Source organism: Camelus ferus, chromosome 2 (assembly GCF_009834535.1).
Source record: "Camelus ferus isolate YT-003-E chromosome 2, BCGSAC_Cfer_1.0, whole genome shotgun sequence".
In the NCBI taxonomy this organism is placed as follows: Eukaryota; Metazoa; Chordata; class Mammalia; order Artiodactyla; family Camelidae; genus Camelus; species Camelus ferus.
In genome coordinates, this window is record NC_045697.1 from 118,805,002 (window position 1) to 118,829,140 (window position 24,139).

Here is a 24,139-nt window from a genome sequence, read left to right on the forward strand (position 1 = left end):
GATAAATAGGGAAAGAAGATACTGTGTGAATTGTGCGTGTGTGTGTGTGTGTGTGTGTGTGTGTATAAATAAATCACTACTCAGTCATAAAATATGCAGAACTGTTGCCATTTGCAGCAACATGGATGGACGTGGAGGGCGTCATGCTAAGTGAACTAAGTCAGACAGAGACAAGTGCTGTATGGTGTCACTTATATATGGAACCTAAAAAACAAACAAACTACTGAATATAACAAAAATGAAGTACACTCACAAATATAGAGAACAAATAAATGGTTATCAGGGGACGGGAGGGGAAATTTTGCAATGGGAGAGCAGGAGGAACAAACACCTGGTTTTAAGACAGGTTCAAGGATGTATTGAACAACATGCGGAACATGGCCAATATTTTTTACTAACTGTAAATGGAAAAGAACCTTTAAAATTATATAAAATATTTTTAATACAAGAAATATATACGCACCCAACACCAGAGCTCCCAAATATATAAAGCAGATCTAACGGGATAAATAGAAAGCCATACAATAATAGGAGGAGACTTGAATATTCCCCTTTCAATAATGGATGGGGCAACCAAAGGAAAATCAGTAAGGCAGCAGCAGAGGAGAACAGCACTGCAAACCAACGGCCCAGACAGCGGTACCCCGAGCATGCAACAGCAGCAGGGCGCACGTGCCCCTCAGGCACACGTGGACTCTCCAGCGGAAATCACCTTACAGTCTGCAAAACAAGTCTTAACAAATTGAAAAACATTGAAATAATTCCAAATGTCTTTTCTGACTGATGAATATTTTATTTTAATTAAAACAGCATTTTTATTATTTGAAAGGGAAATCCAGGGGAATTAAAGATGTGATGTGCAAAATGAAGCCCTTTTAGTAACTCTGCGCATGATCTCGGGATAGACGCTGCTGTTCCCCCTGTGACACCACAGCCAGGAGACAGAGGGGGGATGCTTAGCTCTTCCTGTGGCAAAACCAAAGCCAAGCAGATCAAAAAATAAGTAAAAGCCCAGAAAAACAGCTGGAAAGACAAACCACAACCTGGAAAAAGCGTTCATCATGACCCAAGGTTGGAGAAAGGTTTCACATCCCTGTGGTCCAAAAACCTCTCGAAACCCAGTGTTCTCAACAGAAACTGAACACACACGGGCAGTTTCAACAAGAGGCAGCGCAGGTGGCCAGTGTGTGCTAGATATGCTTGACCTGTCGGGTGAGGACACAGGCAGACGGACACACTGTGGGACAGCACTGGTCACCATCACACTGGCAGGACTTTAGCCTGGTGACAACCATCCCTGGTGACAATGTGAGGAGGCAGAGGCCCCAGCAGGTCCCCTGGAGGGAAGAGCAAACGGACGCTCCTCTCCAGGGGAACAGGGTGCAGGACGCATCAAAGGGCCACAGGCGCACCCATTCCCCAGCAGCACTGGTCCTTAGCGCTGATCCCACCAAAGTGCTTGCACAGCTTTCATGGAGGTTTTTCCTTCAGTCAGATGAATTCAAAATAATATGTCATCAAGGCATTTTCAGAAGTGACCTTCCCTGGGTCCTAACAATACACACACATAAATACAAACAAATACACATAAATATACACACATACATACAGGAAACAGACAGACTGAAACAAAGAGAAGCAGAGGGAGAGACAGAAACAGAGAGAGAGAGAGAGAGAGACAAGACAGAGAGAGAGGCACTGAGAGACAGACAGAGAAAATGAATGCTGGAGCTGGGAATGAGTGGAAGTCACGCACATTTTCGTAAGTCAGTCTACATGTCAGAACCTGGACCCAATGTCCATCGACCCTGCAGGGGAGAGTGTGGAGATCACACAAGGACATGTGTCTAGAAGGCAAAAAAGCAGGGAGCCATTGTGGGGCAGCCCACCCCAGAGGCCGAGATGGGACACTGGGCCTGAATCTGAACAAGACAGAATGACCTAGGAGGTTGTATGCCCGAGCGGACGGTGTCAGAGTTGTGTTCAATTTCAACCCCCCGACAGGGAGCTGGGAAGAAGACGGCAAGGAGGGCAACTTTCCCCAGAGCTCAGGGCGGACCATGGCCTGTGTGGGGTGCGCTCTGTGCTCTGCCAGCCTTATGTGGGGCCCTTCCTTTGCTGAATCTGTGCACGAGCTCCCCGTGATGCCAGCCTGTGGGGGGTGACTGTAGGTGTTTATGTGTCTAAGGCATGATGGCTTCTCCAGGAAACAGGGGACAGAATGATCCCCACTGTGCCGATGGGGTACTGGGGAGACCCTGAGAGGCAGGTGGCTTGTCCAGGGTGACAGCACTGCTGTGGGGGGAGCCGGGCCTGAACCCAGCTGTGTCCTCAGAGCTGGGGCCCTGGCTGCATCCAGGCCTCCGCAGGGTTCTGGGGAGGGGGGCTGGGTTGGTGTCACTGTGTGTGGACATGGCATGGGCTGGGAGGTGAGCCGTTGGCAGCCCAGAGAGGCCCTTGGGGAGCTTTGTGTAAGGAGGAGGCTTGGGGAAGGGGACCCCAGGAAGTGACCTCGCTTCCCTGGCAACAGAACCCAACAGAACTTAGAACCGAGGTCACCAGGCACCCACTCTGTCGAGAAGCCCCTACTCAGCTCACTTGGTTGGTGAACTCAGCTCAACTCAGTCATGTTCTGCTGCGTCCCAAAACCCCGAGGCCGCAGCCCCTGGAAGGCCCGCGGCGAGGGGCTGGGCCAGCGGTGCCGGCGCTGAGTCCAGTCTCACCCCAGGCGCCTCTGGCCTTTCGGCCACAGGGACCCAAAGGTAACCCAGGGAGGCCCGGGGCAGGCCCGCCCAGGCCGGTCCACCACTCAGACCCCACCTGGGTAGCCCCACATCCCCTTCCTCGCTGCTGGAGGTGGGCAGTCATGTTGGGGTGGGGTAGGGGGGCCCTGCCTCAAGCACGAGCAGGTCAGAGGCCTGGGGGGCCGGTCACGTCCGCACCCCGGGTCCCAGCTGGCGGGCTGGGCTGTGGCGAGCCTGGCAGGGCCCTGCTGCCCGAGTTGAAGCCTGTGCCCTCTGGCTGGGTCTCTTCCCTCCCAGGTGGCCGTCTGAGCTGACCAAGGTCCCAGTCCGATCTGGCAGCAGAGGGTCGAGCGGGCAGAAGCAGGCGTGGTCCTGGCCGGGCAGGGCTCTGAGACCTCCAGGCCGGGCTGGCTGCCGGTCACTGTCATTGCAGAGCCGGACACCGCAGGAGCCGCTGCGTGAGGACACCCACGCCGCCTCCCCGAGCGAGGGGCCGCTGCACGCTTCTCAGGGCCAGCACGAGCTCTGGGTGAGTCTGCACAAGGAGGGGTCCCCGCCACCACGACGGCCTCCTACCCCGAAACCGCCCAGGCGTCACGCCAGGGTCCTGCCCGTGGGTGACAGGCAGCTCGGCAGACCCGGCTCTGACCTGGAGCACCTCCCTGGGAGTCAGGTGGAGGACCGGGAGCCCACCGAGGCAGAGCCCGAAGGTGAGAAGGGCGGGGCTGGTGCATGTGCGTAGGTGAGGGAGGGCCGAGGGCTGGGCCACACAGGGAGGCGTCCCCAGAGGCTGCTGCTGGCACCAGAGCAAAGACTGGCCTCAGACCATCTGTCTGGAAGAATTCAGTCACAGAACACATCCTGTGGGTACTTGCTGGGTGGGAGCTGTCTGGAAAGCTCTGGGAAGATGTCTGTCCTTGAAGAGGCACATGGAAAGGGAGGCACGTGGGTAAATTTTTCCTCTCTCACAGCATGAGCACCTCCACAAGGCTGAAAGCTCTCTCCACTTCCAACAGTTACAGGTCCGCAGCAGGCGGGGGCAGGGGAAGATGCCAGAGACCAAAACCAGGACCATCAGGATCCAGCAGGAGACCCCGAGCTCCCTCCTGCTGCTCCTGCAGCTCGTGCTGCTCCTGAAGCTCCTGCACCTGCACCTGGACCGCTGGGCCACGGAGAACCAGTCCAGGCATCACCAGCCCCTGGGCCTGAGCCCCCTCTGTGCCCACCCACACCTTCTTCTCCAAAATCCTACCATCAGTCCCCTCCCCTACCCGAACTTGACTTCCCTTCCCCTGAAGATGTTTGTGTTTGGTTTTTCTTTACTTTCCTTTTTTTGTTTCACATCGATTATGGCATCTTTTATTTTGCTGTTTTAAGTTTTCTTTAATAAAATATAGATTTTTTTCCCCTTTTAAATTGTGCAATTCAGGAGCGTTAAGTGCATTCACAATGCTGTGCGACCATCACTACCATCTAATTTCACACTATTTCTTTCCTCAAAGTACAACCCTGGATCCAGAGCGCGCACTCCCCTCCCTCCCTCCCCAGCCCCTCTCAGCCCCGAGTCCTCTTCGTCTCTGGGGGTCTGTACCTCTCCTGGGTGTTCCCTGTCAATGAAACCATATGAAAGGTGGCTTTTTGTGCCTGCCCACATGTTTTAAGCTGGGGCTGGTGATTTTCTTTTGTTTTTACTTGAAGTAGCATTTTTATTATTTGAAAGGGAAATCCAGGGGAATTAAAGATGTGATGCACAAAATGAAGCCCTTTTAGTAACACTGTGCATAATCTCGGGGTAGACACTGCTGTTCTCCCTGTGACACCACAGCCAGAGGACAGAAGGGAGACGCTTAGCTCTTCCTGTGGCAAAAACAAAACCAAACAAATCAAAAAACAAGCCAAAGCCCAGAAAAACAGCTGGAAAGACACACCACAACCTGGAAAAAGCGTTCCTCATAACCCAAGGTTGGAGAAAGGTTTCATGTCCCTGTGGTCCAAAAACCTCTCGAAACCCAGTGTTCTCAACAGAAACCGCACACACACGGGCAGTTTCAACGAGAGGCAGCGCAGGTGGCCAGTGTGTGCTAGAGATGCTCGACCTCTCGGGTGAGAACACGGGCAGACGGACACAGTATGGGCAGCACTGGTCACCATCATGCTGGCAGGTCTTTAGCCTGCTGACAACCAGCCCTGGTGACAATGTGAGGAGGCAGAGGCCCCAGCAGGTCTCCTGGAGGGAAGAGCAAACAGATGCTCCTCTCCGGGGGAAAAGGGTACAGGACACATCGAAGGGCCACAGGTGCATCCCTGCCCCAAAAGTGCTGATCCTCTAGACGTCATCCCAGTAAAGTCCTTGCACAGCTGTTCAAAGATGTCTTTTCAAGGGTGTTCATCACAGCACTGGTTGAAACAGTGGGAATTAAAGCAACACTAGGTTGATGGAGAGGGAATGGTTTCCATCAGTTCTGGTTCACGTGGATGAATGAATGGTGTGCAGTTGGAAAAGTGGATGTCGGGTTTCTACCCGATGTCAAGGGAGGCCTCAAGGTGGAAGTATGCAGACCCACTCTCTGCATCCTGGGTCCCATCTGCACGACCACATATGTGTGAAATCAACATAGATGTAAATGAATCTGATTGTGAGTGTGTGAGAGACAGAGATAGAGAGATACATACTGAGAGACACAGAGACTGATAGATAAGCACCAAATCATTCATGACAGTCACCTCTGTGGGTGGGATTTACAAATCTCTTCTCTTCTCTTTTAGGCAATGTTTCAATTTTTTGTTATGTGTATTGCTCTACTAATTCTAAAAGGATTAAAATCCTATGTGAATGTGACCCATCCATTACTCATCTATGGAGTAATTGAAGTACATTAATCCTATATTTAAAAGATTTATTATGAGGACAATAAGCATTTATGAGAGTAAAATATGAATTCTACAGGAGTTAAGAATCTGTAAAGAATAAAGCCTTCTCAGGACTCAGTTCCAAGTCAGCTCCATGGCAGTAGAGGTTCTCCAGGATGTCGTGTCCGTTCTGCATCAGCATCCCACAGAGGTGAGGAAGTACCAGGCTTGGCCACTGAAGGCTGCAATAGGTGAGAGATTTTGTTGAGAGAAATTAAGACCTACATTCACAGAAAATAACCCCAAATTCATGGAGCGGACTACTAAGATGACAATAGTCCATGAATAGATCTAAGGATTCAAAGAATGCCTGCCCAAATCCCAGGTGGTGTTTTGCAGGAATTGACAATCAATCTGAAATTCACGTGGAAAATCCAGGGGCTCATAATAGATGAGTGAATCTTGAAAAAGAAGAACAAAGTTCGAGGAATGGAAAGTCAGATGGAACCCATGGCTGATACAAAGGCACTTTAAGCTGAAGATGCCTGAGATTCGATAGATGCAGAAGGAAACCTGTCATGGAAGCCAGTTCTTTCCTCTCCCTTTGCCCTATTAAGTTAGGTTGATAAAAAAGCCTTTAACTTGCACCATGTAACATGTAGTTACTTTTCTGGTTGGCTCCTGCGTGTGTATAAGTAAACTCTTTATCTTGTTCATCTCCTCTTTACTTCTGTGGACTCTTTGGGAGGGACTCTGGATGATGGGGACCTGCTCTTATCTCATCTTCTTTAGTGACATCTTTTGTCTGTTGCTATTAAGGACCTGGGAGTTGATGTTTCTGTATTTTATAGATAGTAGTGTGTATCTGTACCTGCTCCTGGGGCACGTATTGTCTTTCCTGCCAGCCGAGCCACAAAGGAGCGCGAGGCTCTGAGCACGGAGCAGCAGGTGAGCGAGGGGGCAGAGCTGCCAGCACGCCAGGATGGCTGAAGGCACCCAGCGAGGGTGAGTGGTGGGGGGCCGGGTGCGGCTCAGCCGGCCGGTGAGTCCCCTGGCCGGCAGGGCCGGTGGCACCTTCCCTGTGGCCTGGCACCAGAGCCACCATGTCGTTGGCCCTCGAGGAGATAGTCGAGTTTGACTGGGTGGCCATGAGGCCGCATGGGCTGGAGGAGCAGGAGAAGCACAGGTTTGTCTCTGTCGTCTCCCGGAATGAGACTGAGGCTAAGTTTGCCATAAGCTGCCACAACCAGCCGGCCCAGAGGCAGAGGAGCAGCATCCAGCATCAGGCGGGTGTGCAAGGGGGCGCCGAGCCTGGCGCACCCACATCCGACAGGACCTGCAGGCCGAGCTGCCCAGTGAGCAGGGGCCTGGCCCGAGGCCACTGCCTCGGTAACACCGGGCAGGAGCCTGGGGCCCCCGGAGGCTCCCGGCCTGGGCGGAGGGCAGCTCTCCTCGGAGCATGTGCAGCCTTCCAGGGTGCCCGCTGCCATGGAGTTTGGCAGGAAAGGAGGCGGAGAGTCCTCTCCAGAGCCCAGTGCGGGCCACGTCCAGCCCGGCCCGGAGTGCATCTGGAGGCAGTAGGTGGGGCGGGGGCCAGCCGCGATGGCGCCCTAGGAGGCCCCGGTGTTGTCAGTGCGGGTAGTGAGCGCCTGCGTGACGGTCACCGAGGAGACTGAGATGCTAGAAATGGTGAGGGAGGGCGAGGCGGACCGGGCATCGCTGGGCTCTTGGTGGCGGAGCAGCTGCCACATGGCAGGGAGCTGGAGTCCCTGGCGAGGAGCTGGGCTGGGCGCTTCCTTCAGCATCTGCGCGGCGCACCAGCACCCCAGCTCCGTGCGCTCGCAGCTGGAGCCATGCCTGCCGGTACTCCCCGCGGGGCTCTGGGGCGTGTGGACAGTGCTGTCCGGGGGCGCCCCAGAGATGACTGAGCAGGAGGTCCCCATTCTGCGTTACCAGCTCCAGGTCTCCCTGGGCCACGCACTGGACACCTCCAGCTGGAAGATCCTCTCCCAGGTGCTCTTCATAGAGACCCGTGACCCAGAGGGGTATTATGAAAGCCTTAGCGAGCTGCAGCAGAAGGGCTACAGAGAAGAGCTTCAGGGGGCCAGGGAGCACATCCAGGAGGTAAAGACCTAGTCTGGGCTCCAGTCATAGCTTTTGGTTACTCACTGCCGAAGGCTGGAGCCTAGGCCTAGGCTGTGCGCTTCTGGGACACTTGTTTTTCTAGACAAGGGAAAAGGAAAACCTGCTTGTGTATTTTCAATTTCTTGTCCACTAGATGGTGGATCACAGTCCCTTATCCTAACAACAGAGTTCTTTCTCACAGGTTTGCGTTTCTCTCACAAAGCCCACACTGGGCTTTACACGTGGAAAGTGCAAATTGGAAATCATCCAATACATTAAAAAAATTTTTTACAGCCTTCCCCTTGGAAAGCAGAAAGCTGAAATGACACGAGGGGGAAGGTTAGGAAGAGGAGATGAGAAGGGATGAGAAATGTGGGAATACACGGACTAGCAGAGCTAAGCTACACTACCCAGGAAGCCACGGGTGGGCCCACCACACCTATCACGTCTGTCTGGCTCCTGCAACTCTGTCATCCATGCATGACTCCCAGGACATCCATGCATGACTCCCAGGAGCGCAGAGAAGAAGGCCGTGGAGTCCCCAGCAGTGCAGCAGTGACTGCTCCCACCTGCCAGATTATCCTGGGAAACTGCGACCACACCAACCTGCACCTGGAGAGGTGAAAAGACACTACCCACTGTCCCCAGTTTTATTAATGAATTAAAAATTTCTTGTCCTGGGCTTACTGGCCAATAATTGTGCAGATGAGCTAAATCAAAGGAGAAATTTCTAAAGTTCGTGACTGGCTGTTTTTATGATGTGATATTCCTTGAATGATGTGGATTTCCTTCAAGGCTATTTGTTATCTCTTGTCATTTAGTGTTTCCAATGTTGTAAATACCTTGGAATGTTTACTTTGGGTAGTGACAACGATTGATAATGGCGCACTATTCGAAAGAATAGCTGGATAAAGACTTTGAATAGTTCATGAAATAGGTAAGTTTCTATTTCTAAAAGCTATATTGTAATCACATTTTTTTCATTATAGGTTACTACAAGATATTGAATATAATTTCCTGTGCTATATAGAAGAAATTTGCTGTTTATCTATTTTATATGTAGTAGGTAGTATCTGCAAATCTCAAACTCCCAATGTATCCCTTCCCACCAGTATACGTATGTATGTGTATGGCTGGAACGTTGTGCTGTGCACCAGAAATTGACACACATTGTAAACTGACTGTACTTCAACTTAAAAAACTATACTGTAAGTTTGTCTCATAAGCAACTCCTTCAGTTCTTGCTTTCATCTGCAAGATACAGTCAGTCTGTCACCAAGCTCTGTCACCTCTGTCTCAGGAATATATCTGTCATCCCTCTAGTTCTCTCCCTCTTTACTGCCACCATCCTAACCTAGGACACCGTCATCTCACCTAGGCCACTGAGACAGTTCCCAAGTACTGTCCCAGTGTTCCTTCACCACAGTGCAGCCAGCCTGGTCTGTGACATAAATCAGACTGTGTTCCTCCCTGATATAGAACACTCTGTTGGCCTCCCATCACATGAGAATAAAATCCAGACTCCTTGCGGTTTATAAAGCCCTGGATGGGTTTGCAAGCATCCAACTCGCTGACTTTATACCACTCTTCCCCCTTGTCCACTTGTGCTACAGTGGCCTTTCTTCTCCCCTAGACATGCCAAGCTCATTTCATGTTAGGAGCTTTGAACTAACTGTTCCCTCTGCCAATAATGCTGTTTGTTTCCCTGTTCTTTACCTGGTAGGTGAATATTTCTCTTTAAAAATCACTACCTGAGAGAGGTTATTTTCTGTTGATCCAGTAGAAGAGTAACCAAGTCACTTCTTAGTACACTGTGTCCTTCATTCTCTATGCAGCCCTTGGAACCACTCACTGTTTGACTTTTTCAGCTCGATTTTCTGCCTCCCGTAAGAATGAACGGTCCATGACATGATGGGTATTTTTTTTGTATTGAAGCATGGTTAATGTACAAGATTATATTAGTTTCAGGAGTACAACATAGTGGTTCTATATTTTTGTAGATTATACTCCATTTAAAGTTATTATAAAATGCTGGCTATATTCCTGTGCTGTACAACAAATCCTTGTAACATTTATTTTATACACAGTAGTTTCTACCTTTTAACAGCTACCAAAATTAGAAATGTAAAAATAAAAAAGACTAAATCTCCCCACCTAAAAATGAGAGTGTTAACAACCATTTACATAAATTAAAAATAAATGAAAATAAATGTTCATTAAAAAAAGTAGACTACAGTTTAAAAAAACTGTTTGCCTCCACTTCCTCTCAAAAACCCTTAAAATAACAAAGGAATAAAAAGTACAAAGAGAACAGGAGATGAAGTGACTACAGAGAGGAGATGTCAGGAAATTCTAGAAGATAGAACGTAGATAGACAAGGAGTAACTAAGGAAAAATGGAGCAAAACCTAAGTTCCTGCGGCACCGTCCAGCAATGCCCAGCCAACCCCTGATGTGAAACCCTAGAAAAGGTCAGAAATGAAGTCACTAGTCGCCCCCAAAGGCATGGGCACAGGGCAAAGTGGAAACCAGGCTTTTTCTCCTGTATGGACAGCCCAGGATCACCAGACATTTGACAGAAGTCTAAGATGAAAGCAAAAAAGAAAATTAACCTGGAGAAAACTGAGACAATACACAAGAAGAAAAGGATCACAGACTGTGTTAAAACTTTAAGATGGAAGGCACGGGATGGTTGGTTGTGCTCCTGAAGCTGAGTGTCACCTGTTGAGGAGCACGAAGAACGTGGCATCACTTTTGGTGATGTTCCTGCCAAACTGAAGGCTATTCCACAAAGTAACTGGCTGCAATCTTCAAAAGTATCAAGGTCATGAAAGTCAAAGGAAGACTGAAGAAACATTTCTGACTAAAGGACACTAAAGAAATGTGACAAATGCAATACACATTCTTTTTTGTTTGTTTTGTTTTGTTTTTTGTTTGTTTTGGGGGGGAGGTAATTAGGTTTCTTTATGTATTTTAAAATTAATTTATTTTTTATTGGAGGTACTGGGGATTGAACCCAGGACCTTGTGGACACTAAGCACCCAGTTTACTGCTGAACAACACATTCTGAAGTGTATCTTTTTTTTTTTTTTTTTTTTACTATAAAGGATATTACTGGGATGATTGATGAAATCTAATAAAGGTCTCAGGATTGGGTAATATGAATGATCTATGTTTAGTTCCTGATTTTGATGGTTGTGTTGTGATTATGTAGGAAGATGACCGAAGCACCCCATTAAGCCTTTGGGGGTGATGATAAAAAAAAGTTCTTTATATTGTACTTGGAATTCTGTAAGTTTCAGATGGCTTTAAACTAAAAAAAATAATACTTATTTGTGGTTTTAAAAGGGAAATGAATAACCATTCTTACACATGGGTCTAAAAAATTTAAAATGTCACTAATAAGATGTGTTTTGCAATGATGTAAGAGAGTAAAAGCCAACCATCTGGAGATCACCAATTCATTTATTAAAAATGATCCTGAAATTACATTGCTTTAATTTTTAAACTACAAGAAGCCAAAAGGAAAATTCTATGTATTACCGATATTTGCATGCCAAGCATTAGGGAAATTGCTATTCAAAACAAAAACCATAGTAGCAATTTCTCTGTTTTATAACATTGGCATTTCATCTCTGGGGTAGATGGGCTTCTTAAGAAAAACATCTTTAAGGGCGTTATGGACTGAATGTTCACAAGTTGAAATTCTATTCTGCCCCTCCACCCCCCTTCCTTCTCCTCCTTGCGAGGTGCTAAGAGGTGAGGCCTTCGGAAGGTGATTAGGATTAGACGAGGTCGTGAAGGTGGAGCCCTCCTGAATGGGATTAGTGTCCTTATAAGTGTCATCAGTCTGCACCGCTTTCCTTCCGCCCCTCTCTCTGGAGAGAGGGGGGAGCCCCGCCCTGAGCGAGCAGCACAGCGAGCTGAGCCGCCGCCGCCGCCGCCGCCAGGAGAGCGAGGACACCCGAGGACCCAGCTCCGGGCACTGGCCGCCGCGGAGACCTCGGACCTACCTGCGGCCAGCGGGAGCCGCGGCCGCCCCTCCGCCCCCACCTTCCCGGCGGCAGCGGCGGCGTAGGGAGCAGGCTGCACACGTCGGAGCCCGCGCCCCGCGGCGGGGGGGCAGGAGCGGCTGCCTCTGGCGGGACTAGTCAGCCACTCCGCGGTGAGAGGACGCCGCGGAGGGGCGGCAGCTTCTGTCTCGTCCAGAGGCGCGGGGCGAGGGACCCCCCACAAGGTGGAGGGAGGGGGTCGCAGCCGTAGCTACACGTGCGGGAGTCGGGAGCGGGGGCGGTGCCGAGCGGGGCGGCACCTCGGCCACCCGCCCACGGCCGTAGCATCTCGCCCTGGGGAATATGAGCCGGGACCCCCAGCTCGGCTACCCCGACCCCGGCCCCCGGTGTTGGGGGGGCTGATGTGAAGCGGCAGCCGGGGCGGCGGGGACAGCAGGCCCCGCGCCGCCGTCCTTTCCTTCCCTCCCCCCGCCCCTCCGCCCCCTCGGGGACTTCTCCCTCGGCCAGTGGCCGGCCCCCAGCTCCGCGGCAGGACTGCGGGGCAGGTCTGAGAGCGCCCTCCCCCGCCCCAGCCCCGAGGGCGGCGGGCCGGGTTGGGGCACCCGGGGGACCCGCGGCTTCTGCCCAGAGGAAACTACGGAAACGAAATCCGGAGCCTCCCAAACGTGACTGTCCGGGAACAAGTGGCCCGGGACGGGCCGAAGACCCAGCCTGAAGAGATCCAGGAAGAGGAGAGGAGGTAATTGGGGCCGCCGCCTCCTCTGCTCCGCGGGCGCGGAAGACACCCGGGTGGCCGCCCGGCTTAGCGGTACCAGCCCCGCTGCTTCCTCGGTAACGCGCGGGCCTAGCCGCAGCTGCCGCCTCGATCCCGGAGGAGGAAGGGAACCAGCCCACTTCCAGCGCTCCGCTCTTCTCTAACGTGTGAGTGGCCCCGGGAAGGGGAATTGGGGGTGAAGGGAGGGGGAGGAGGCCCGCGCATCCCGCGGAGTTTTGCCGACGTTTTCCCGGAGTGTGGGGAGTGTATAGGTGAGCGGGGAACCGAGTCCTCGCTGCGGGCAGAAGGCATCAGGCAGTCCTGTGTTTCGTAACCTTTTAGCTCTCTGTGCGTGTCATGTGCCAGCCTGCAGGTTTCTTTTCGAGGAGTTCTGTCTTTCCCCAGAGTGGACACTGGTAGGTTTCTAGACAGTAATTGGCAGAAGGAAACTGAGGAAGCCAGAGCGTGTGTGCGCACAGAGGACATCCCTGTGTATGTAGCTTTTCCTGGTACACCGGGTGGGAAACAGCGCTGTAGTTTTTGTTTCTGGGAAACTCTTACTTGGGCTCCCAAATGGGAGCCTCTGAAATTAAAATTCCTCCCCTTCTCTGCAGTCTTCCTTGAGAGTTTTTCTTTCAGTACAGGAGATTCTTACCCTCTTGTTTCCTGGGTGCAGTTCCTGCGTTATCAGGAGGACACGGTAACTGAGATCAATTACTCGGGAAATTCAGAGTTCTTAGGAATCACAACTGATTTGGGGGAGAGCATTTAGCACTTTAACCAGTTTATTAAAAAGTTATTAGACTTTTTCCTTACCCAAATGCTTTTTTTTTTTTTTGAGTAGCATGTTCCTAATCGATAGCACATTTTTATTGGTGGGATGACTTGTGACTTATTTGGGTTGTCTTCTCTATCAAATGAGGATGATTTTTTTCGCCTTGTGTTATTTTAAGAAGTTGTAGAATCTTTGATTTGTATTTTAGGTATCCTCTCAGAGTGCCAAATTACGGTGCAGGAAAATAATGAACATTTCGTATATTTATACAGACCTTAAGGATTAAGCATAGGGTGGCATTTTGTATAACAACATAGACAGTACTATACTGAGAATTACAGGCCCTCTGGGTGACGTGTGGGCTCACGTTCTTAAGCCACTGCTGAGAGAGGCTTTATGGAATAAATTTAAGTCGGGTTATCTGTGCTAAATTTCCCATTCCCGATCTTGATTACACTTATTTAAAACTTTCTCAAACACTTTTTATTCTGTACTTTTTTCTTCTGAAGTAATGAATTCTACAAATTTATTGGCCCATTTGTTTATTAACAATTCATATATTTTCCTCAAATCAGCCTCTTTAAAGTTCCAGGACGCATCCTGAGCTTGTGTTTTGAGAAATGCTAGAATGAGCTGGAGTTTGCCTTTTCCTGGTTTTGTAGATTCTCATTGTTCCTCTTTACTATCATCTTCCCTGACTCTGTGTCTGGTTTAAAATAATTTCTTCCATCCCTTTGATCACTTTGCCCTCCTCTGGAACTTCTCCAGGTGTCTTGTTCTTTATATGTCTTGTTCTTGTTATGCTTTTGTTAAGAACCTTAAATTCTTTTTAAAATAGGTGCTGACATTAAAAGTATTTTTGTAGTGGATGTAATGTTAGACGTGGAACCAAAGACAAATAATGCTAAATCCTACCTTGAGGAAGTCATGTAGCCCATGTTTCACAAAGATAGGAAGAGAAATCCAGTCTTGCATAGGCTGTTTTTTGGGGGAGGAACAGAGGACAAACCAACCAACTCATTTGAGTGTAAATTCTACTCCATCAGAGTTGCTTACTAAATTTAAGACTTTTATTGCTTTTACTATAGATTGGCTAAAATTCATGTCAGTGTTTTATTGCGTATTTATTTAGGAGCAAAGAAACAACAAAGTAATTGGGGGTCCCTGCCTTTGAGATGCTTTTACTTATGAATGGCAGAGACAATGATACACAGATTGCACAAAACTGTAGGGAAAGGGAAATGGACCAGTTTTTAATCTGTGACCACTATATGACAGAAAGTGATTGGTACATTATAGATGTAAGTATTTGTACATTTTTCATTGGGGAAATGTTGATATTGGACTACACAGAACATATTGGAGTGTCTGAGCCAGTGGAAGGTGTCTTTTAGGAAGAAAAAGGCTGGGAGAGATGTTTAAGACTTTTGGAACTGGAGGATGTGGGGAACAAAGGTAATTAGGAAGTTGGTTGATGGGAAATCACAGGGAAGTTGTTGAGTAGCTTAGGGTCTGTTTGTGCTTGTGTGGGTATGTGTTTACAGCTCAAAGAGCCAGCTGAGAACCATGTTCCTGAGAGGGTGGTTATGACCATTGAGGAGAAACTGTATTTTAAGCCAAGGCATTATACCTGGGTTAGGAGTTTGTTTTTCTAGGGAACCGACATTTTTATACCAGGGTCACTGAAGAGTGACGCAGATGGAGGGGTGAAAAGGAAGGTGCTTCCAATATCTTAGTGTCGTGCTCGTGGTTTCTTATAACAAGTCATTCAGAAATTGGGCAGTGGGCTTGGTTTTGGACATTACATTTTCGAGTTGAAGTTGGATACCGATGAAATCTCAAGACAGTAAAATTATGAGCAATATGCTGAAAATGTAGAATTGGGAGTCATTATCAAAGTATTAAAGTTTCTCAAGAGTGCTGATGGAGAGTCAAGAGCTGGAAAGTGGGTATTTTTACTTGGGGGCAGGGGACTCTGTTATTAGCAAAGATGAAGAAAGAACAGAGATGGATGGAACTCTCCCTAAAATAGGTGTTTTAAAAGTGAGTAAGTGCTGAAGTTGAAAAGGGAGGAACAGCCAGCCTCAGGACATATGGTTATTTTTGAAACTGCTAACAAGCTTTTTGTAGGCTGCGTAAGCCCCACGAGGTTAAGTTCAGAAGAATGTGTAGGATTTCACTGTTAAGGAGCTTACACATAAAAGGACAGGTCTGTCTCACCAGATTGACGTTTTTAAACTTCGCCCTTCATTATCGTTCTGAGCTTAGTCTCTAACGTGGCGAAGTGGGGCTCAAATAGCTGGCAGGGAAGGCCGCGCCCCCTGCGGCAGGTGGCCTCTGTCCTTGTGTCCCGTACACAGCGGAGGGCAGAGCCCCATGCTGGCACAGCAGTGCTGACAATGCCTTTAAAACTCTTTTTATTAAAATACAAACAAACAAAACCCAACTTGGCACTTAAAAAATCCTGACATCTTTGAAGCATGAAATGCTAGAAGACTGATTTTTTTTTTTAAATTTAAAACAATTTTTGAATTTTTGTGGTGAAGCCTGGAATTTGGTGTTGATTCCAGCAAGGAGTGAGGCCTGTGAGGCAGGGAGTCTGCACACCCACACCGCCTTGTGCTCCTTAATTTGAACTCACTGCCTCCCTAGTAGTTTTTTGGCCTCTTAGGAGTGACAGTTCACACGGCAGGGCCTTCTGGGGAAGAGCGGTTTACACGGGGAGCTAGAATAAGGTGGTTCAGGAACACATGCCATGTGGGTGCCTGCCTTCCTCACCCTCTGTTTTCCAAACTTTTTTTTATGCAAGTGAAATCATGGTTTGATGAACTTTAAAGGGCAGTCTTTTTGGGTTAACATAATTTACCAGTAAAGACAGCGGGAAAGGTGGGGCTCTGGTGGTTGGGAGTGGTAACCGCTCGTGCTTTGCCCTGGCAGCTTCGGGGTTGATATGGGATGATAAAGAGCCTTAGCGGTGTGCGTTTGTGTCTGTGTTTTGACACCAGGTGACCCCGCAGCCCACACGTAGGCTAGCAGCGGCCCAATTCACGTGCGTTGGAGATGGTTCTTGGAGAAGTCTTGTGTTGCCTCCGACATCTCCTGCAGAGGAGGGGTTAGCAAACTTTTTTTTGGCAGAGGGCCAATTAGTAAATATTTTAGATTTTGTGGACCACATGGTTCTGTCATGATGATTCAGTTCTGCTCTTGTGGTGCGAATGCAGCCACAGTCAATGTGCAGTGAATGAAGGTGACTGTGTGCTAGTAAAACCTTAGACGTCAAAACTGGAGGCTGGTTGGGTCTGGCTCGTAGTTTATAGGCCCTGATGTAGACAACTGCCAAGTCAGCTACGTGCAGTCTGAGCTTCACTACTACAGAGCTGAGACTGGCTGTTGTAGCGGGTCCCTGTTTTCTAAATGAGATGTGTTCTTGGGGGCCGTCTTAAAATGATTCTGCGTAAAGCATAGAGCCTGCTGTTCAGGTTACTGCTGCCTCCATAGTGTTGACAACTGTGGACCGAGGAGCAGGGGCAATGCCTTCTAGAATGGATGCAACCAAAGTCAGGGAGGGACTGCTTGCATTTCTTACTCAAAGATGCCAAACCATGAAAGATACTGCATAGTGACACAGCGGCTGTGTATCACGGCCAGAAGTATCTTTGGAGTGTCTGGAGAAACTTCTGGGTATAATCTTGAAAGGTTCTGAAAATAAGTTGTAAAGCATCTACTTCAGATGTAAAATTAGAAGTGTTTATGGTTTGTTTGAATTAGATGAAAATATTGGTCAAACTATAAGAACACTAAGTTTTTGGTTTCTTATAAACATTTTTTTATTGAGGTATAGTCATTTTACAATGTTGTGTCAAATTCCAGTGTAGAGCACAATTTTTCATTTATACATGAACATACATATATTCATCGTCACATTTTATTTTCGCTGTGAGCTATCACAAGATCTTGTATATATTTCCCTGTGCTATACAGTATAATCTTGTTTATCTATTCTACATATGCCTGTCAGTATCTACAAATTTTGAACCCCCAGTCTATCCCTTCCCACCCCTCTCCCCCTTGGCAACCACAAGTGTGTACTCTGTGTCTGTGAGTCTGTTTCTGTTTTGTAGTTATGTTCTTTTTTTTTTTTTTTTTTGGATTCCACATATGAGTGATCTCATATGGTATTTTTCTTTCACTTTCTGGCTTACTTCACTTAGCATGACATTCTCCAGGGACATCCATGTTGCTGCAGATGCCATTATGTTGGTGCTTGTGGCTGAGTAGTATTCCATTGTATAAATACACCACATCTTCTTTATCCAGTCACCTGTTGATGGGCGTTTGGGGTTGTTTCCGTATCTTGGCTGTCGTAAATACTGCTGCTGTGAACATTGGGGTGCAGGTGTCTTTTTGAATTAGGATTTCCTCTGGATATATGCCCAGGAGTGGGATTGCTGGGTCATAGGATAAACCTATTTTTAGTCTTTTGAGAAATCTTCATACTGTCCTCCAAAAGTGGCTGCACCAATCTGCACTCCCACCAACACTGTAGGAGGGTTTATTTCTCTCCACACTCCCTCCAGCATCGTTTGTAGACTTTTCAATGATGGCCATTCTGGCTGCTGTGAGGTGATATTTCACTGTAGTTTTGATCTGCATTTCTCTGACAATTAGTGATGCGGAGCATTTTTTCATGTGCCTATTGGCCATTTGTGTGTCTTCATTAGAGAATTGCTTGCCTAGGTCTTGTGCCTGTGTTTGGATTGGATTGCTTGCTTCTTTGATATTAAGGTGTATGAGCCACTTATATATTTTGGAAATTAGTCCCTTGTCAGTCACGTTATTTGCAAATATTTTCTCCCATTGTGTAGGTTGTCTTTTCATTTTGTTGATGGTGTCCTTAGTTGTGCAAAAGCTTTAAAGTTTAATTAGATCCTGTTTGTCTATTTTTGCTTTTATTTCCAATACTCCAGGAGTGGGTTGAAAAAAAATATATTGCTGTAATGTATGCCCATGAGTGTTGTGCCTATGTTTCTCTCTAGGAGTTTTATGGTGTCTGGCCTTATATTGAGGTCTTTAATTCATTTTGATTTTATTTTTGTACATGGTGTTAGAGAATGTTCTAATGTCAGTCTTTTACTGGTAGCTGTCCAGTTTTCCCAGCACCACTTATTGAAGAGACTGTCTTTCCTCCATTGTATCTTCTTCCCTCCTTTGTCACGGATGAATAGAACATAAGTGTGTGGGTTTATTTCTGGACTTTCTGTCCTGTTCCATTGATCTCTGTGTCTGTTTTTGTGCCAGTACCATACTGTTTTGATTACTGTAGCTTTGTAGTATAGCCTGAAGTCAGGGAGCATGATTCCTTCAGCTCCATTCTTCTTTTTCAAGATTGTTTTGGCTATTTAGGGTCTTTTGTGTTTCCATACAAATTTTTAACATTTTCTGTTGCAGCTCTGTGAAGAATGTCGTTGGTAATTTGATAGGGACTGCGCTGAATGTGTAAATTGCCTTGGGCATTATGGTCATTTAACAATATTGATTCTTCCAATCCAAGAACATGGTATATCTTTCCATTTGTTTATGTTGTCTTCAATTTCCTTCATCAGTGTCTTACAGTTTTCAGCATACAGGTCTTTTGCCCCCTTGGGTAGGTTTATTCCTCGATACTTTATTCTTTTTGGCATGATGGTAAATGGTATCGTTTCCTTAATTTCCTTTTCTGCTATTTCATTGTTAGTGTGTAGAAATGCAAATGACTTCTGTATATTAATTTCATATCCTGTAACTTTACCAAATTCATTGATGAGTTCTAGTAGTTTTCTGGTCGCTTCTTTAGGGTTTCCTATGTATAGTATCATGTCATCTGCAAACAGTGACAGTTTTATTTCTTCATTTCCAATTTGGATTCCTTTAATTTTTTTCTTATCTGATTGGTATGGCTAAGACTTCCCAAACTATGTTGAATAGAAGTGGTGGGAGTGGGCATCCTTGTCTTGTACCCGATCTTAGAGGGAATGCTTTCAGCCTTTCCCCATTAAGTATGATGTGAGCTGTGGCTTTGTCATAAACGGCCTTTATTATGTTGAGGTGTGTTCTGTCTATTCCCACCTTCTGGAGAGTTTTGATCATAAATGGATGTTGAATTGTATCAAAAGCTTTTTCTGCATCTACTGAGAGTATCATGTGGTTTTTAGTCTTCGGTTTGTTAATGTGGTGTATCACATTGATTGATCTGCAGGTATTGAAAACCCCCTGCATTCCTGGGATAAATCCCACTTGATCAAGGTGTATGGGCCTTTAGAGGGGGGCTCGTTTTCATTCACATTCATCTACCTGTAAGAATAAATTACCATACGCCTCTTACAGCTCAGAACTTAATAATCCATTGGAGCTTTGAGTGGAAACAAATACCCCATCACATGAGAAGTTTCCCTGAGTAGCCCTCTGTAGCCTGCCTTTACCGCTGAGAAGGAGAACATCGCCAAGCGCTGTTGTAAACCAGCATAGTTTACTGGGTTGTGTTTATAAAATAACTCAAACAACAGTTAAACATTTGAATATAGTTTTGAGTATTTTGGCTAAAACTAGGATAGGAAGCAGCTTTTGAATTGTGAAAAAATCCAGGGGTGAAGTTTCTGGAGGATTAGATGGATGTGCGTTGTCTGTCTACTTTTAGAAAATTTCTTCCCAGCCTATTTGTCTTCATTTGAGGAAAGTAAAAATATCTATAGGTGGCATTGGAATCACCTATTTTTGTATTTTAGCAAGATAAAAACCTTTAATAATTGTGTGGAAACTATTCACACTCTCACCTATTGTTTCTAGTTGTCTGGGTGGAAAGGAAAGGCCTGCTTAACCAGTGGTCAGGGAATCGTCATTCAGACAGGTACGGATGGACTTCATTTCATTCTTTTCTGATAATATAATAGCATTTAGTGATAGTGCTGACTGATGTTGACTTAAAAAATTACTGTCACGTATAGCCCAGTATTACACAGCATTGCATATTAATTTGAGTCATTGTCTTCCTCATAATGTAAAAATGAAAGGCAATTTAATGTCTGTGTAAGTTTTCTGTGGCGGTAGGGTCAGCCCCCCGCAGCCCCCGTTCTTCTGTAGAATGATTTCGCATTTCTCTGTAGTTTTATGCTGCTGTTTAGACCTTCTTGCAGTAAAGCTTGTCTTACTTTGCACTTGGCTGATGCTTTGTTACTGTCTGTCTTGCTCGGAAGAGCTCTAGGAATGATCTTTGCTCTGGAGGAAAATACGGTTATACCTTAGATTATTATTTATAATGTTAATCTGGCATTTAAAGAGTCTTTGTGTATTTTTAGATGCTGTGGAAAGTAGTATGGTGAGTTTAGATTTCAATATGAATACTCTTCATATATTGTGGGTGGCTTTATTAGCGGTTTTACTTGGAGATGATAATATGCACCATAACTCTAATTGCCTTTGTTGGCTGAAGGAGTTCATATTCAACCCTGTTAGAAATAAAAGTTAGGAAGGGACTTGGGCAGTTGCCATTTGAGTGCATCCTTCCTACAGCAGAGGGAATTGAAGTTCAGGAAGGTTAATTGCCCGAGGTCAACCAGCAAGCAAGTTCTGGAGCCAGATGCTGGTGTCTGTCTGACTCAGTGTCTCTGTTCCCTAACTTGCAATTTGGTGCATCTGAGAACAGGAGTGGGTGCCCCCCACCACCTTGGCCCTGCCAGCCCTTAGCCATGCAACTAACTCTGCTACTGTCTTGTTAATGATCGTCTTCTTAGACCTCAATGTTATTGTTTATGAAAACACTCTCAAAGATCTTTAAAAAAAATCCTCTTTTTGTGCTTAGTTTCTTTACAAATTTAAAAATATGATTATGTTCTTTTTGTGTTAAGTATCAGTGAGCTTTTTTTATTTTATAGGCACTTTCAAATTGAACATGTTTTTGATTCATGACAAAATTATTCAAAATCACAAGGAATCGAGGCCTCGTCCAAGGATGTCTCATTTGCCAGTAATGGAAATACTACTGTGGTGCTGGTTGACTATAAAAGTGTGACCATCGCGGTGGAGAGCGCGGTTCACATCTGTAATAGGAACTTCAGTGGCGTGAATTTTGATTTTACTCTTGTGACTGGTCCCAGCCAGGGTAAAACGCACTTCTGTGAAGATGGTCATGGAAACTCCTTCTGTTCACAAGGAACCGTGGATGACAGACTTGAGGGTTGCTTGGGGAGGTTACAGCCGACTGGCAGGAGGGACGAGGCTGGCGCCCTCTTGATGGCCCCGTGGGAAGAGAGCGCCTGGGAAGCCCAGTGTTCTCTCTGATCCTCACAGCAGCATAGTGGGTCTGATACCATTTTACTTAATTGAAATGTTGTCCTTGTAAAGCAGCAGTAAGTGTCACAGTCATATTGTCTGCCAGCAGGCGAGCTGTTGTTTGTGCAAGGAGCTGTGCTAAACACTTCGCACAGATTTTCACTGAAGCCTCACGGTGGTGTCCTGTGAGATAACTCCTCCTTCATCCCTGTTTTGCTGATGAGGAAACTGAGGCACAGAAAGGCGAAGTGACAGCTAATAAGTGACAGTTTAAGTAGAAGTCTGACCCAAGTTGGGCTGAATCTCAAGGTCATGCTCTTTCTATTCAAACAGGTTGTTCTTCCATTAATGTGGTGAGTAGTGAGAGCTTGTAGTGTTCTTTCTCCGTAAGAAAATGAAATATTTCTTTTAAAGGGGTAGGAATAGCACGCTATTGAATGTTCCCAATTACGTGAGTAATGGTATGTTTGAACTAGTGCGCTCTAATGTCCTAAAAAGTCCTCTCCCGTTCACAGGACTGCTCTCCTTTTGGCGTGTGCCAGTGGCCATGCAGGCGTGGTGACTCTCCTGGTGGAGTGAGGATGCCAGCTCAGTGCACAGGACAGCAGGAACAAGGACGGCCATCATGAAGGTGTGTAGCAGCCAGCCGTGTCCACGTGAGATGGATTCCATGTAACGACTTAAATAAAAAATGAATTGATCTGTTTTAAGTATAATGAACTGGTGGGACTTGTGGCATGTTGGCTTGGAATTCCTAGCGCTTACACTCTGTTTCTTGGCATGATGCCGACAGGCCGCACAGTGCGAGGCGGGGGAGTGTGTGGCCATCCTCGTCAAAAGTGGTGGCAACGTCAGCGCTGCAGACGTCAGCGGGAGCACTGCGCCCCAGTGCGCGGCAGCCCTTGCGAAGGCATTGCAGCAGAGCTGCTGCCCCACCATGCAGACATGGAGGCAATAAACAAGGTACAGCTCCACTACTTTGTTTACAAAATATTTGAAATGCAGGTTCCTTTTTAGCTACAGGTGTTTTATTTCTAATACGTATAAAAAAATTCATCAGTCCATTACCATGGAAACAACTCCAGAGCCAAGCCAAGGGCTAGAAAGCTGGTGCCCACAGAAAAGGCAGAGCTCTGCCTCCCAGCCCCTCCTCTACCCTGGAAGGAACAACTCCCCATCAGGAAGTGCCTGGGAGTGGGTGGTAGGTTCAGAGCCCACAGAAGACGAAGGCCTGGGGGGAGTGAAGTGATGGTGGGGGCTGGCTGCCTTCAGAGGCAGAGGGGCTACTGGGGAAGGCTGGGAGGAGGAAGGAGACCCAGTACCCAGCAGGGGAGCTGGGTGAGGGCATGTGGGCAGGGGAGGCAGCAGGCCACAGGCCCCGAGCACCCCAGGACCCCCAGTTCTAGGATTGGGGCAAGTGAGGTTCAGGTCATATTTGAGAGCCAGCGAGGGCGTTCAGTGGTGCTGGTGGCCACGTGGCCCGCCATGTCCGCCTTGGGGTCTCCCACACTCAGCCTGGTGCAGCGCCTCAGCTGGGGCTGTGGCTGCACGTGGGGAGCAGGTGAGGGCGAAGCCGGCTCTCCTGCTTTTGCACCCGAGGCTGTTGTGCAGAACGTGCCTCCACCTGAGGGAGGGCCGTGCCCAGCTGGGCAACGGGCCGTCTGGAGGACTGTGGGAAGGGCTGCTCGGCTTGCTTCACACGCTTGCCGTCAGGGCCCTGCTGACCTGGTCTCCTGTGATTGCCTGGGCCCAAGACACAGCCTCCAGGTGGCCCGGTCAGGAGGTCACTGCCCCTCTCAGATCCCACTGCTCTCCCCAGACAGCCTTCCCTGATCCACACACCCTAGTCACGCCCAGCCTGTGGCCTGTCCTCCGGCCTGCCCTGTCTCACCCCTCCCCGTCCTTCCGAGGCTCAGGGCAAACCCTGGCAGGTGTTGTGTATTTAAGAGGTCCCGTGTTGAATCATTTTCATAATAAGGGAATTGACACAAGTTACTTTATCTAAGTTTGCTGTCATCCTCCCTAAGGGAATAGGAGATTTATGGGATTGGTGTGGAATGAAGTATCTCCCAGTCACCTTAGGTCACCCCAGGCACAGGACTAGTCACTTGTTGTGTGAAGATGGTTGCCCTCCCTCCTCCAGGGACAAAACAATATCAGGTTCATGCCTGGGGCTCCCTGGTTAGGGCGGATGCTGAGAATTGGTCAGTAGACTGACTGAAGAGGGTGGCAGGACACCCATGGCCGTCCCTGTAGTGCGCACACATGGGAGAGCTGCACGCTTGGTGGAGGGAGGCCAGGAGAAAGGAAGTGAGCATGAATCAGGAGAGAAGTGAGGAAGGGAAGCAGTGTGCAGCGGAACAGAGAGGGAGGGCGGCCAGGTCATGCACAGAAATGCATGGCTGCCGTAGGAGGGGCGGGAGGACACAGGCCTTCATTCCTGGTTACGCATAGGGAATGTGATGGCTGGAAAAGTATAGGAGAGACAGAGACCCACTCACTCCCTGCAGAGGTGGAGCAACTGAGGGCCTGGGAGGACCATGGAGATGAAGACACAGGGGTCCTCAGGTGGGGCT

The 24,139-nt window shown here is 47.8% G+C and overlaps 1 pseudogene; it reads left to right on the plus strand.

Moving 5' to 3' along the window:
• Positions 1-11,277: 11,277 nt before the first annotated feature.
• LOC106731171 overlaps positions 11,278-24,139 on the plus strand; it is a 90,849-nt pseudogene continuing 77,987 nt past the window's right edge.